This window comes from Dendrobates tinctorius, unplaced genomic scaffold (assembly GCF_039654945.1).
Source record: "Dendrobates tinctorius isolate UK_male_01 unplaced genomic scaffold, ASM3965494v1 ptg000136l, whole genome shotgun sequence".
NCBI classification, from domain to species: Eukaryota; Metazoa; Chordata; class Amphibia; order Anura; family Dendrobatidae; genus Dendrobates; species Dendrobates tinctorius.
Window position 1 is genome coordinate 775,856 of NW_027361804.1, and position 15,625 is coordinate 791,480.

Sequence of the window (15,625 nt, forward strand, 5' to 3'; positions counted from 1 at the left end):
TACAAGGATGAGAGAAGACCTTGCCCGCGAGGGCTCACAGTGTACAAGGATGAGAGAGGACCCTGCCCGCGAGGGCTCAGTCTACAAGGATGAGAGAGGACCCTGCCCGCGAGCGCTCACAGTCTACAGGGGATGAGAGAGGACCCTGCCCGCGAGGGCTCACAATCTACAGGGGATGAGAGAGGACCCTGCCCGCGAGGGCTCACAATCTACAAGGGATGAGAGAGGACCCTGCCCGCGAGGGCTCACAGTCTACAAGGATGAGAGAGGACCTTGCCCGCGAGGGCTCAGTCTACAAGGATGAGAGAGGACCCTGCCCGCGAGCGCTCACAGTCTACAGGGGATGAGAGAGGACCCTGCCCGCGAGGGCTCACAATCTACAGGGAATGAGAGAGGACCCTGCCCGCGAGGGCTCACAATCTACAAGGATGAGAGGACCCTGCCCGCGAGGGCTCACCGTCTACAAGGATGAGAGAGGACCCTGCCCGTGAGGGCTCAGTCTCCAAGGATGAGAGAGGACCCTGCCCGCGAGGGCTCACAATCTACAGGGGATGAGAGAGGACCCTGCCCGCGAGGGCTCACAATCTACAGGGGATGAGAGAGGACCCTGCCCGCGAGGGCTCACAATCTACAGGGGATGAGAGAGGACCCTGCCCGCGAGGGCTCACAATCTACAGGGGATGAGAGAGGACCCTGCCCGCGAGGGCTCACAATCTACAAGGGATGAGAGAGAACCCTGCCCGCGAGGGCTCACAGTCTACAAGGATGAGAGAGGACCCTGCCTGCGAGGGCTCAGTCTACAAGGATAAGAGAGGACCCTGCCCGCGAGGGCTCACAATCTACAGGGGATGAGAGAGGACCCTGCCCGCGAGGGCTCACAATCTACAAGGGATGAGCGAGAACCCTGCCCGCGAGGGCTCACAGTCTACAAGGATGAGAGAGGACCCTGCCCGCGAGGGCTCAGTCTACAAGGATGAGAGAGGACCCTGCCCGCGAGGGCTCAGTCTACAAGGATGAGAGAGGACCCTGCCCGCGAGCGCTCACAGTCTACAGGGGATGAGAGAGGACCCTGCCCGCGAGGGCTCACAATCTACAGGGGATGAGAGAGGACCCTGCCCGCGAGGGCTCACAATCTACAAGGGATGAGAGAGGACCCTGCCCGCGAGGGCTCACAGTCTACAAGGATGAGAGAGGACCTTGCCCGCGAGGGCTCAGTCTACAAGGATGAGAGAGGACCCTGCCCGCGAGCGCTCACAGTCTACAGGGGATGAGAGAGGACCCTGCCCGCGAGGGCTCACAATCTACAGGGAATGAGAGAGGACCCTGCCCGCGAGGGCTCACAGTCTACAAGGATGAGAGGACCCTGCCCGCGAGGGCTCACCGTCTACAAGGATGAGAGAGGACCCTGCCCGCGAGGGCTCAGTCTCCAAGGATGAGAGAGGACCCTGCCCGCGAGGGCTCACAATCTACAGGGGATGAGAGAGGACCCTGCCCGCGAGGGCTCACAATCTACAGGGGATGAGAGAGGACCCTGCCCGCGAGGGCTCACAATCTACAGGGGATGAGAGAGGACCCTGCCCGCGAGGGCTCACAATCTACAAGGGATGAGCGAGAACCCTGCCCGCGAGGGCTCACAGTCTACAAGGATGAGAGAGGACCCTGCCCGCGAGGGCTCAGTCTACAAGGATGAGAGAGGACCCTGCCCGCGAGGGCTCACAATCTACAGGGGATGAGAGAGGACCCTGCCCGCGAGGGCTCACAATCTACAGGGGATGAGAGAGGACCCTGCCCGCGGGGGCTCACAATCTACAAGGGATGAGAGGACCCTGCCCGTGGAGGCTCACAATCTACAAGGGATGAGAGAGGACCCTGCCCGCGAGTGGTCACAATCTACAAGGGATGAGAGAGGAACCTGCCTGCGAGGCTCACAATCTACAAGGGATGAGAGAGGACCCTGCCCGCGGGGCTCACAATCTACAAGGGATGAGAGAGGGCCCTGCCCGTGAGGGCTCACAATCTACAAGGGATGAGAGAGGACCCTGCCCGCGAGGGCTCACAATCTACAAGGGATGAGAGAGGACCCTGCCTGCGAGGCTCACAATCTACAAGGGATGAGAGAGGACCCTGCCCGCGGGGCTCACAATCTACAAGGGATGAGAGAGGACCCTGCCCGCGAGGCCTCACAATCTACAAGGGATGAGAGAGGACCCTGCCCGTGAGGGCTCACAATCTACAAGGGATGAGAGAGGACCCTGCCCACGAGGGCTCACAATCAGATAAGAGGGGAGTAGAGAAGGAGATCTTGTGATGATCGGAGGTTTCGTGCAGGTAAGTACTGGGAGACTAGGTCACAGATGTATGGAGGACTCAGGTTGTGGATGGCTTTGCATGTCATGGTTAGGGCTTTGAACTGGAGTCTTTGGGTAATGGGAAGCCAGTGCAGGGATTGACAGAGGGGAGAGGCCGGGGAATAGCGGGGGGACAGTTGGATTAGTCGGGCAGCGGAGTTTAGAATAGATTGGAGGGGTGCGAGAGTGTTCGAGGGGAGGCCACAGAGCAGGAGATTGCAGGAGTCAAGGCGGGAGATGATGAGGGCATGGACTAGGGTTTTTGCAGATTCTTCTGTATCATTCCTCTCCTGAAATCCTCTGTGCTGCTGGGAGACACCATTCCAATGTATAACTTTGTAACCTCCCTTAGGATCAGCAGGTTCCTGAAATCCTCTGTGCTGCTGGGAGTCTGCTGCTTTCCATATATAACTTGGCCTGTGATAATCGCGGAGGCCAGCAGATCACGTGGGCTGAGGAGGGGTTTTGTGAGTATGGATTCTACTAGACATGATCCAGTCACTAGATCCTGTGTGATCCAGTGCTGCGTCCTCTCCAGAACCACTGTAAAAACTTCGTCTACATGATGTCAGATCCGGGATCAGTTCTGGATCCTCATCGGATGTAGTTAATGGTTTATCGTGTGGTTGTTTTCAGCTTCAGTGGATCCCAGGATGATCCAGTATCCTCATCCTCTTCCCTTAAGATCCAATGGATTAAAATTGATCCTTAGAGATTTAGGGCCCAAGTCATCCATACATTTCTGCCTTTTCTGTCTGGTTTTCAGTGTTCTCCCTTTTTGTGTTCCCGATGTTTTAGCGCCGATGTCGGCCTGTTTTGTCGTTTTTCGGAAGGTTTGGGCCGATTCGTCCATTGCGTCATTATAAGAAGTCTCTTTGGAAATATTGTGCGGAACATGCAACAACACGAAGGAGAAAAGTGACCTCAAGGCAAATGATGAAAAGGACCCATGCTGTGCTGATCCAGTGGATTACTTTCCTACCAGGTGATCTCCTGAATTTGAGTCCATGTCTGATGATCCAGTGGATTCCTGTTCTACATGATTCAGTATTTTCTTATTGTGATTGCTTGAAGAGTAAGCGGTTTAGTGATCATCGCTGAGGTAATTCATTGTCAGTCTCTTATAATCCAGTGGATTCCTGTCCTTACCTGCTGATTATGTTGTTTAGTGTCCATTGTTGTAATCCAGTGGATTCCTGTCTTTTCCTGCTGATGATGTCGTTTAGTGTCCAATGTTGTAATCAGTGGATTCCTTTCCTTAGGTGGTTTTATATTTATATCTGGTGATTCAGTAGATTTCTTTAGAACCAGATTTTTAGTTAAATTATCTATGATCCAGAGGGTTAATGTTCTTACCTAAATAATTCTCTGATTTAATATTGATCTGTGATCAAATGATTACCTACCCATCTGTGCGAGATTCCTGTTTTTACCTGATGAGTTAATTGTTCAATTCCTATCCCTGATGATCCAGTGGATTCCTTCTTTGCAGATCAGTCTGGAGACCCAATGGATTAATGTTACCCTAGCCATCCAGTGACATAGACTTCCCGGTGATCTGGTGGTGATCTAGTGTTCTTTCTTGGTGATTTGTTTTCCTGTCCTAATAAAGTTTTTTTCCCGGATCTAATAGATTAATTGTTCATATTAATCCAGAATGATTTATTTCTGCACTATCCCTTGTGATGATCCAGTGGTTTTGTGTTGTGGATTAGCATCCTACTCTGGTGATTCAGTGATCAGGTGGGGAGGAGGGGGATGCAGCTGCAACTCTCCCAACCTCTTTTCTTCAGTGATTTAGTGTCTTTTTCTCAGGACCCACTTCCTTTGTTTTTTTCCATGATCATTCTCTGGATTATTACCCTCCTCCCATAGTGAAGCAGAGCACACCATAGTGATCTAGTGGTCTCCTTGATGATCTAATAACTTATATTCCTCTCTTCATTATTTAGTAGTCTCCTTCTCTGGTGATCAATCTGATAATTACCAGGTGATCCACTGCTTTTCTCAGTTTATATTTTAGTCTTCTAGTTGATTCAGTGGTCTATTGCTTTCTCCCAGTGATCCATTGATTTGCTGCTCCTCCTGAGTGATCCAGTGATTCATTATCTTTCTCTGTTCTAGCTGGTTTAGCTTGGAGATCAGTTGGATTGCCAGTAATCAGATCATGGTTTTTATAGGAAATAATATTAATGGATCATTAAATAAGAATCAAGCAAAACGTTTCCAGAAAAGTCTGAGGGGTGTGACTATCTGTGAAGAGTCTGAGGGGTGTGACTATCTGTGAAGAGTCTGAGTATGACTGTGAAGAGTCTGAGGGGTGTGGCTATCTGTGAAGAGTCTGAGGGGTGTGACTATCTGTGAGGGGTGTGACTATCTGTGAAGAGTCTGAGGGGTGTGACTATCTGTGAAAAGTCTGAGGGGTGTGACTATCTGTGAAGAGTCTGAGGGGTGTGACTATCTGTGAAGAGTCTGAGGGGTGTGACTCTGTGAAGAGTCTGAGGGGTGTGACTATCTGTGAAGAGTCTGAGGGGTGTGACTATCTGTGAAGAGTCTGAGGGGTGTGACTATCTGTGAAGAGTCTGAGGGGTGTGGCTATCTGTGAGGAGTCTGAGGGGTGTGACTATCTGTGAAGAGTCTGAGGGGTGTGACTATCTGTGAAGAGTCTGAGGGGTGTGACTATCTGTGAGGAGTCTGAGGGGTGTGACTGTGAAGAGTCTGAGGGGTGTGACTATCTGTGAAGAGTCTGAGGGGTGTGACTATCTGTGAAGAGTCTGAGGGGTGTGACTATCTGTGAAGAGTCTGAGGGGTGTGGCTATCTGTGAGGAGTCTGAGGGGTGTGACTATCTGTGAAGAGTCTGAGGGGTGTGACTATCTGTGAAGAGTCTGAGGGGTGTGACTATCTGTGAGGAGTCTGAGGGGTGTGACTCTGTGAAGAGTCTGAGGGGTGTGACTATCTGTGAAGAGTCTGAGGGGTGTGACTATCTGTGAAGAGTCTGAGGAGTATGACTGTGAAGAGTCTGAGGGGTGTGGCTATCTGTAAAGAGTCTGAGGGGTGTGGCTATCTGTGAAGAGTCTGAGGGGTGTGGCTATCTGTGAGGAGTCTGAGGGGTGTGACTATCTGTGAAGAGTCTGAGGGGTGTGACTATCTGTGAGGAGTCTGAGGGGTGTGACTCTGTGAAGAGTCTGAGGGGTGTGACTATCTGTGAAGAGTCTGAGGAGTATGACTGTGAAGAGTCTGAGGGGTGTGGCTATCTGTGAAGAGTCTGAGGGGTGTGGCTATCTGTGAGGAGTCTGAGGGGTGTGACTATCTGTGAAGAGTCTGAGGGGTGTGACTATCTGTGAAGAGTCTGAGGGGTGTGACTATCTGTGAGGAGTCTGAGGGGTGTGGCTATCTGTGAGGAGTCTGAGGGGTGTGACTATCTGTGAAGAGTCTGAGGGGTGTGACTATCTGTGAAGAGTCTGGGGGGTGTGACTATCTGTGAGGAGTCTGGGGGGTGTGACTATCTGTGAGGAGTCTGAGGGGTGTGACTCTGTGAAGAGTCTGAGGGGTGTGACTATCTGTGAGGAGTCTGGGGTGTGTGACTGTGAGGCGTCTGAGGGGTGTGACTATCTGTGAGGCGTCTGAGGGGTGTGACTATCTGTGAGGAGTCTGAGGGGTGTGACTATCTGTGAGGAGTCTGAGGGGTGTGACTATCTGTGAGGAGTCTGAGGGGTGTGACTATCTGTGAAGAGTCTGAGGGGTGTGACTATCTGTGAGGAGTCTGAGGGGTGTGACTATCTGTGAAGAGTCTGAGGGGTGTGACTATCTGTGAAGAGTCTGAGGAGTATGACTGTGAAGAGTCTGAGGGGTGTGGCTATCTGTGAGGAGTCTGAGGGGTGTGGCTATCTGTGAGGAGTCTGAGGGGTGTGACTATCTGTGAAGAGTCTGAGGGGTGTGACTATCTGTGAAGAGTCTGAGGGGTGTGACTATCTGTGAAGAGTCTGAGGGGTGTGACTATCTGTGAAGAGTCTGAGGGGTGTGACTATCTGTGAAGAGTCTGAGGGGTGTGACTATCTGTGAAGAGTCTGAGGGGTGTGACTATCTGTGAAGAGTCTGAGGGGTGTGACTATCTGTGAAGAGTCTGGGGGGTGTGACTATCTGTGAGGAGTCTGGGGGGTGTGACTATCTGTGAGGAGTCTGAGGGGTGTGACTCTGTGAAGAGTCTGAGGGGTGTGACTATCTGTGAGGAGTCTGGGGGGTGTGACTATCTGTGAAGAGTCTGAGGGGTGTGACTATCTGTGAAGAGTCTGAGGGGTGTGACTGTGAGGCGTCTGAGGGGTGTGACTATCTGTGAGGCGTCTGAGGGGTGTGACTATCTGTGAAGAGTCTGAGGGGTGTGACTATCTGTGAAGAGTCTGAGGGGTGTGACTATCTGTGAGGCGTCTGAGGGGTGTGACTATCTGTGAAGAGTCTGAGGGGTGTGACTATCTGTGAGGCGTCTGAGGGGTGTGACTCTGTGAAGAGTCTGAGGGGTGTGACTATCTGTGAGGCGTCTGAGGGGTGTGACTATCTGTGAGGAGTCTGAGGGGTGTGACTCTGTGAAGAGTCTGAGGGGTGTGACTATCTGTGAAGAGTCTGGGGGGTGTGACTCTGTGAGGAGTCTGAGGGGTGTGACTATCTGTGAGGCGTCTGAGGGGTGTGACTATCTGTGAGGCGTCTGAGGGGTGTGACTATCTGTGAGGCGTCTGAGGGGTGTGACTATCTGTGAGGCGTCTGAGGGGTGTACTGTGACGATATCCAGCGCAGAGAACTGTCATTACATCAATCAGAACCTGTGTAAAAAAATAAAACAACATTTCAGTGCTGAGATCACAGCGATCCCTGAATCAGTAAAAACAATTGAAGATAATAAATAACATTAAGATCAAAATAATCAGAAAATATTGAGGACAATGGTGAAATCTCAGAATGGGAATAATAATTGATACATTTAATACAAAAACTGATACATTTTGTAAATATATTAAAATAACGTAAACAATGCTGTAATCTAAAAAGTAGAGCAGAAAAGTCCTAAAATTAATTGTACGTTAATTAAATAAAATAAATAAATAAAAGTAATAAATAACAATAAAACCTGAAATCTGAGGCGTAATGGCGCACGGCGTGGATTTTATTTCCTGGGAAGTGTTTGGATGAGAATTGTGGAAAACAATTAGTTTATTAGGCGGTTTCCTAAGATATAATAAATAAGAAAAGGCGAATAATTACTTTTTAACACGTTCCTTCTACTTGTTTACAGAACGTCAACAATTTGTGGAAATCCAATTCTCTGCCTTCATCGCGGAGCGCAGCTTGTCACTGTGCGGAGCCGGCCCTGCGGCGGCGGCAGGAGGAGCAGCGGAGAGGGGTGCGCAGCGGCTTCTGGCGCTCCACTTTACACAATGTCGCGCACGCTGTTAATGCCGCTGTCGCTCTTTTGTTTTCTGGGGATTAAGTGTTTAATTGCTTTTTAAATTTAGGTCCAAAGTAACATATCCCCGGGCGCTGTGACGGCGGCGCACAGACAGACACCTTTACACCGTCACTAGTGTGCACGCCGTCCTGACATGGTGAAAGAACGCGCCGATCACATGACTAGTTAATATTAAAGGGTCCCAACTATTGGGAGGAGCAGGACCCCTGACCTCAAACTCCCATAGACTGCAATGGAGGAAAGTGCTGACATGTAGCAATCTGCCTCCCCTGCAGGCAACTCAGCAGAGAAGACACCGAACAGGCAGGGACTGCTGCTGGCAGATTTCAGCTCTGAAGGACCTGCAGCTCTTCCCTATTCTCTCCTGGATGTCAGGTGTGCACAGTGCTTTGACTTCAGCTCCTGGAAGTGACGCATCGTGGGAAGTGGCCGCTATTAATGGGATATCCGGATTCTGATTTTCTGAAAATAAGGAACAAGATTCAACCCGAAACGATGGAACAATGTGATCAGGAGAAGACGGATGGCGGCTCTAACAGTGACGACGATGACACGGGGCAGAGAGGGGCAAAATAGTGATGATACCTGGGATTATAGTAATAATGATAATACCAGGCATTATAGTGATAATACCAGGGATTATAGTGATAGCGATAATACCAGGGATTATAGTGATAATACCAGGGATCAGTGATAGCGATAATACCAGGGTTTATAGTGACAGCGATACCACCAGGGATTATAGTGATACTGATGATACCAGGGATTATAGTGATAGTGATGATACCAGGGATTATAGTGATACTGATGATACCAGGGTTTATAGTGATAATACCAGGGATCAGTGATAGCGATAATACCAGGGTTTATAGTGACAGCGATACCACCAGGGATTATAGTGATACTGATGATACCAGGGATTATAGTGATACTGATGATACCAGGGATTATAGTGATACTGATGATACCAGGGATTATAGTGATACTGATGATACCAGGGTTTATAGTGATAATACCAGGGATCAGTGATAGCGATAATACCAGGGTTTATAGTGACAGCGATAGCACCAGGGACTATAGTGAAACTGATGATACCAGGGTTTATAGTGATAGTAATAATACTAAGGATTATAGGTTAAGTGATAATACCAGGGATTATAGTGATAACGATAATACCAGGGATTATAGTAATAATACCAGGGATGATAGTGATAATACCAGGCATTATAGTGATAGGAATAGGACAAGGTATTATAGTGCTATTGATAAAACCAGGGATTATAGTGATAGCGATGATACCAGGTATTATAGTGATGTGATAATATCATGGATTACAGTGGTCACGGTTACTGCATTAATTCTCGTAATATTACGGCACGTGCATCCCGCAGACGGATATATCGGATGTTCGGGGTCTCGGCCTCGGACACTTCTCACATTATTATGGAGGAAAACACGCGGCGTCAGACGGAGAGGAAGGAAGATATTCAGGGATAGATACATCCTGTCAGGGCAGAGTATAACTACACACAGCGGTATCACACAGGGAGGATTAGATACACGGCTCAGCAGTCAGTATCACACAGGAGAGGATTAGATACACGGCTCAGCAGTCAGTATCACACAGGAGAGGATTAGATACACTGCTCAGCAGTCAGTATCACACAGGAGAGGATTAGATACACGGCTCAGCAGTCAGTATCACACAGGAGAGGATTAGATACATGGCTCAGCAGTCAGTATCACACAGGAGAGGATTAGATACACGGCTCAGCAGTCAGTATCACACAGGAGAGGATTAGATACACGGCTCAGCAGTCAGTATCACACAGGATAGGATTACATACACAGCTCAGCAGTCAGTGTCACACAGGAGAGGATTAGATACACGACTCAGCAGTCAGTATCACACAGGATGGGATTAGATACATGGCTCAGCAGTCAGTATCACACAGGAGAGGATTAGATACACGGCTCAGCAGTCAGTATCACACAGGAGAGGATTAGATACACGGCTCAGCAGTCAGTATCACACAGGATGGGATTAGATACACGGCTCAGCAGTCAGTATCACACAGGAGAGGATTAGATACACGGCTCAGCAGTCAGTATCACACAGGATAGGATTACATACATGGCTCAGCAGTCAATATCATACAGGAGAGGATTAGATACACGGCTCAGCAGTCAGTATCACACAGGATGGGATTAGATACACGGCTCAGCAGTCAGAATCACACAGGAGAGGATTAGATACACGGCTCAGCAGTCAGTATCACACAGGATGGGATTAGATACACGGCTCAGCAGTCAGTATCACACAGGAGAGGATTAGATACACGGCTCAGCAGTCAGTATCACACAGGATAGGATTACATACATGGCTCAGCAGTCAGTATCACACAGGAGAGGATTAGATACACGGCTCAGCAGTCAGTATCACACAGGAGAGGATTAGATACACGGCTCAGCAGTCAGTATCACACAGGAGAGGATTAGATACACGGCTCAGCAGTCAGTATCACACAGGATAGGATTACATACATGGCTCAGCAGTCAGTATCACACAGGATGGGATTAGATACACGGCTCAGCAGTCAGTATCACACAGGAGAGGATTAGATACACGGCTCAGCAGTCAGTATCACACAGGATAGGATTACATACACGGCTCAGCAGTCAGTATCACACAGGATGGGATTAGCTACATGGCTCAGCAGTCAGTATCACACAGGAGAGGATTAGATACACAGCTCAGGAGTCAGTATCACTCAGGAGAGGATTAGATACACAGCTCAGCAGTCAGTATTACACAGGAGCGGATTAGCTACATAGAAATTCTCTGTCATTTAAACATCATTTAAAAACGAAATATTCATCAAAAGACACACATTTATGTATTACATCGATAGAAGAAAACCGATGACCTGATACCAGAGAGTCCAAGAATAGAGACATGCTTCCCAAAATCCACAAATCTGGAAATCCAGGAAGACCGATCATTTCCTGTGTGGGCACCACTGAGCAGGTGTCTGGATGGGTAGAGGGTGTTCTTGAACCCCTGGTGAAGGATACACCCAGCTGCATTCAGGACACAACTGACCTATTGAATAAACTAGCAGCAGTAGGTCCTCTGAAGGAACCATCCCGGCAACCATGGATGTGGAATCTTTGTACCAGGATGGATTAGATGCCTGCAAACACAGCTCCCAACCACCCCGGATTCAGCAGGACTCCTGTTTTTGCCCCTCCCACCCGCTGTCCCGCCCGGGACTCTATTTTTCTTGCACTGCAGGGAGATAAGCCGCACGCACCGCCCCATCCTCACCATCCCAGAGACCCACCGCAGCCCCCTCACAGCCTGCAGGGACGTCCTAGGCTGTTCTCTTCTGTGCACACAGGACCTGTGATGAGGTCACTGGAGGGGAGGAGTCAGGGGTCACATGATCAGGAGCCTCAGCGTCTGCAGGACTCTGCTGTGCTGGTTGTCATGGTGGTGGATGAGGGGAAGTTTCTGTGTGGGGTCAGGAGGGGTTTACAGGGTGGATGTAGCAGAGCTGTGTGTGTACGGAGATGAGCCGTGTGTGTACGAGGTGTACGGAGCGGAGCTGTGTGTGTACGAGGTGTACGGAGCAGAGCCGTGGGTGTAGGAGGTGTACGGAGCAGAGCCGTGTGTGTATGAGGTGTACGGAGCAGAGCCGTGTGTGTACGAGGTGTACGGAGCGGAGCCGTGTGTGTACGAGGTGTACGAAGCGGAGCCGTGTGTGTACGAGGTGTATGGAGCAAAGCTGCATGTGTACAAGGTTTACAGAGTGGAGCCATGTGTGTACAAGATGTACAGAGCGTGGCCGCATGTGTACAACGTGTACAGAGCAGAGCCGCATGTGTACGAGGTCTACGGAGTGGAACTATGTGTGTGCGCGAGGTGTACGGAGTGGAGCCGTAAGTGTACGAGGCATACAAAGCAGAACTGTGTGTGTATGAGGTATGTGGAGCCTTGCCTGTACAAGGTGTATGATGGGGAGCATTCATACCTCCCAACCATCCCGGATCCAGCGGAACAGTCCCGATTTTGAGTCTGTCTCACTGTCCTGGCCGGGAGGTTACTTTTCCCGTGGACACAGGAGTACATGGCGGAGCCCCAAGGAGCACTTTAAAATTTGCATGTGACGTTCCACCGGAAGTGACGTGCTAGAAGCTGACCGGAAATGAGGTAACTTCAGGAGGAGATTGTGACGGAACCATGGAGGCACTTCAGGGAATGCTTCAGATCCATTACCGTGTCCTCCTCCGACAGCGCGGACAGCAGGATCACATTGGGCTCGGGGATGCCGGCCATGTGAGCGGATCATGATATGTCCTGCATCAGGGGGCTCAGGTGGGCATTACAATGGGAGCCCCGGCTGCTATAGTATCTTTATAGAATCATTCTTTCTCTCTCTGTTTCTTTCTTTCTCTATCTAATCTTTCTTTTTTTCTTTCTCTGTTCTTTCTTTCTCCTCTTCCTTTCTCTTTCTCTGTTCTTTCTTTCGCTCTGTTCTTTCCCCTCTTTCTTTCTCTTTCTAATCTTTCTCTCTGCTCTTTCTTTCATTCCTCTCTTTCTCTTCTTTCTTTCTCTCTGTTCTTTCCTTATTTCCCCTCTTCCTTTCTCTTTCTCTGTTCTTTCTTTCGCTCTGTTCTTTCTTTCTTTCCCCTCTTTCTTTCTCTCTCTAATCTTTCTCTCTCTCTGTTCTTTCTTTCATTCCTCTCTTTATCTCTCTGTTCTTTATTTCTCTCTGTTCTTTTTCTCTCTGTTCTTTCTTTCTCTTTCTCTCTCTCTGTTCTTTCTTTCTCTATATATTTCTTTCTTCTTTCTCTCTGTTCTTTCTTTCTTTCCCCTCTTTCTTTGTATCTTTCTTTCTCTCTCTGTTCTTTCTTTCCCCTCTTTCTTTCCCTCTCTGTTCTTTCTTTCTCTCTGTTTCTTTCTTTCTTCTTTCTTTCTCTCTTTATTCCCCTCTTTCTTTCTTTCTTTCTTTCTTTCTCTTTCTCTGTTCTCTCTTTCTTTCCCCTCTTTCTTTCATTTCTTTCTTTCTTTCTCTCTCTTTGTCCTTTCTTTCCCCTTTCTTTCCCTCTCTGTTCTTTCTTTCTTGCTCTGTCTCCTTTCTTTCTCTCTCTGTTTTCTTTTTTCTCTCCCTTTGTTCTTTCGCTCTCCTTTCTTTCTCTCTCTCTCTCTCTGTTTTCTTTTTTCTCTCTCTCTGTTCTTTATTTTCCTCAGTACCAGCCAGTGTGCCCTCAATACCAGTCAGTGTGATCAGCAGTGCTAAATGGGTGCGGTTGGGTAATGGACATGGGTGTGACTAGTTGTGAAATGGGTGTGGTTGGGGCGTGACCTAAAATTTGCCGCAGTCTTTGTCCCTCTTTCCCTTCTTCAAAAGTTGTGAGGTATGCTGCAAATTCTTCATAGAAAACACTGGGACTGATGCTGATTCTGTGATGAAACTTATAAAATTCATCCTCACCCACAATTACTTTGAATTTGACAACAAGATCTATCTACAGGAGACTGGCACAGCTATGGGAAGTAAAATGGCTCCACTGTATGCAAATCTTTTCATGGCCAAGCTTGAAAGCGACTTTTTGTCCTCATGCCCCATCAGGCCCCTGGCCTACTACCGCTTCATTGATGATATTTTAATCATCTGGACGGAGTCTGAGACACAGCTAACACACGAACAGTTTAATCAATTTCATCCCACCATCAACCTAACACTCAACTATTCCAGCAATGAAATTAACTTTTTAGACACCATCATTAAGCTAAAGAACAATGAAATAGAGACATCCCTGTATCAGAAGCCAAACGACCGTCCAACATACCTTAAATGGAGAATCCAAAACACATAAGAACTCTATTGTCTACAGCCAAGCCATCAGATACAATCGTATATGTTCCAACCCCATGGATAGAGATGAACACCTTGGTCGCCTCAAAAAAACCTTTTTGAATCAGAGCTACCATCCAAGAACAATTGAAAAGCAAATTACAAGAGCCACCAGAATGTCAAGGAATCACCTGCTACATTACAAAGCTAAAGAAGAGAATAACCGGGAGCCTCTAGTAGTCACCTACAACCCAAACCTGGAGGTGCTAAGGGGAGCTGCACGGAAATTACAACCTTTACTACAAAAAGATGCCCGATTACAGTCCATATTTCCAGACCCCCCACTGCGGTGCTTTTGGCAGCCCCCAAATTTAAGAAGCATCATTGTCAGAAGCTCCCTGTCCTCTCCAACAGCTGCAGGAACCTTTCCTGGCAACCAGAAAAAATGTTACACCTCTCCATTTATAATGACCACGGACAAGATAAAGATCCCAACTCACATCAGGACTACAAGATCGCAGGCACTCTCAGCTGCATCACATCTAATGGGGTGTACTTAATTATTTGTACTAAATGTCCAACTGGGGGTCTGTATGTGGGGGAGATAGGGCAAAAACTGAGAACAAGGATGAATTCTCATCGTCACACAATAAGAGAAAAAAGAACGGATCTACCTGTGGAAAAACATTTTTGCATCCCTGATCACAGCACCATGGACATGAGATTACTGGTATTAAAAGGTAACCAAGTCTCAGAGAGAAAGAAGAGTCTCAGAGTACAAATTTATGAAAACTTTCCAAACATTCAGTGCAGGAATGAATGTGTCGCATGGACTTATGTCTTTCTACATCAATTAGGAATTTGCTCCTCAGACCTTCTGGTGTCATCACACAACACAGAACCAGACCCCAATCACAGGACAATAAAACCTTCACACTCCTTATCTATGAACTGCTCGAATATTTATGCTTCTCCCTCTCCCATAATGATAGTTCTGCTTCACGTCACTTGTCTCATCTATCGCGTTATTTCTGTGCTGTGTTGTGCATAATATGTGATTCTTCAAATTTTGTATTAGTCCTTGCATGATGAAGAGACCGGAGGAGTCTGGAAAGTGGGGTGATAGTTGGGGGGGTTGATGTCACCTTTGCATTGTCAGGTGACATCAATCCCTGAGGTTAGTAATGGAGAGGCATCAATAAGATACCCCCATAACTAACCCCATAGTCTTATTGTGTAAAAACAGACGTCCAGAATAAAGTCCTTTAGCTGAAAGAATGACACAGACTCCTGTAATAATCTTAATTAAGCCAAATTTACGACCTCGCGCATTCCCCCAATGCCCTCGTCATCTGGAAAATCAGTTAAAAATGATAAACAATATTCCACATCTTTCTGCAGAGATGCTGCTCATCCAGTTCTCCCATGACGAGTCCAGCTCTGCTACATCTAGATGGCAGGCTGCATAGTGCGACCATACAGCCTGTCATCCAGCAGACACTGAGAAGAAGGAGAACTTTCTCACGCTCGTGGTGACGACAGACAGGGAATAGCACGGTGCTCAGTGTCTACTGGAGGACAGGCTGTATGGTCGCATCATGCAACTATGAAGTCTGCCATCTAGATGTAGCAGAGCTAGACCCGTCGTGGGACTAATGAATTATCATTGGCTTTTCCTCTGATGGTTATGAAAATTATGAGGGTGTCTACGCCATTTTTTTCAGAAAAATAATCTTTTATTAATTAAATGCAAGTCCAGTAATTTGCACACACACTGTACTAATTGTTTTTGTCACAGACATCTGTATATCCACCTATTCTATATGTATTTACTGTGTGTGATCCATCTCTTCTATCCTGTCAGCTCCTGCAGTGATTGTACAGAACACGGCAGATGAATTGTCGGCTATTCTTCTATCTATGTAATATATATGGAGCGCCCTCACTCGCCAGGGCT

General features: G+C 48.0%; 1 long non-coding RNA gene across 1 annotated transcript; it reads left to right on the forward strand.

Annotated features, from left to right (window-relative positions):
• Positions 1–2,540: 2,540 nt before the first annotated feature.
• Positions 2,541–14,946, forward strand: LOC141048451 (uncharacterized). Its single transcript, XR_012220069.1, has 2 exons — positions 2,541–3,333; positions 7,634–14,946. It is a non-coding gene; the product is annotated as an uncharacterized lncRNA (long non-coding RNA).
• Positions 14,947–15,625: the final 679 nt, after the last annotated feature.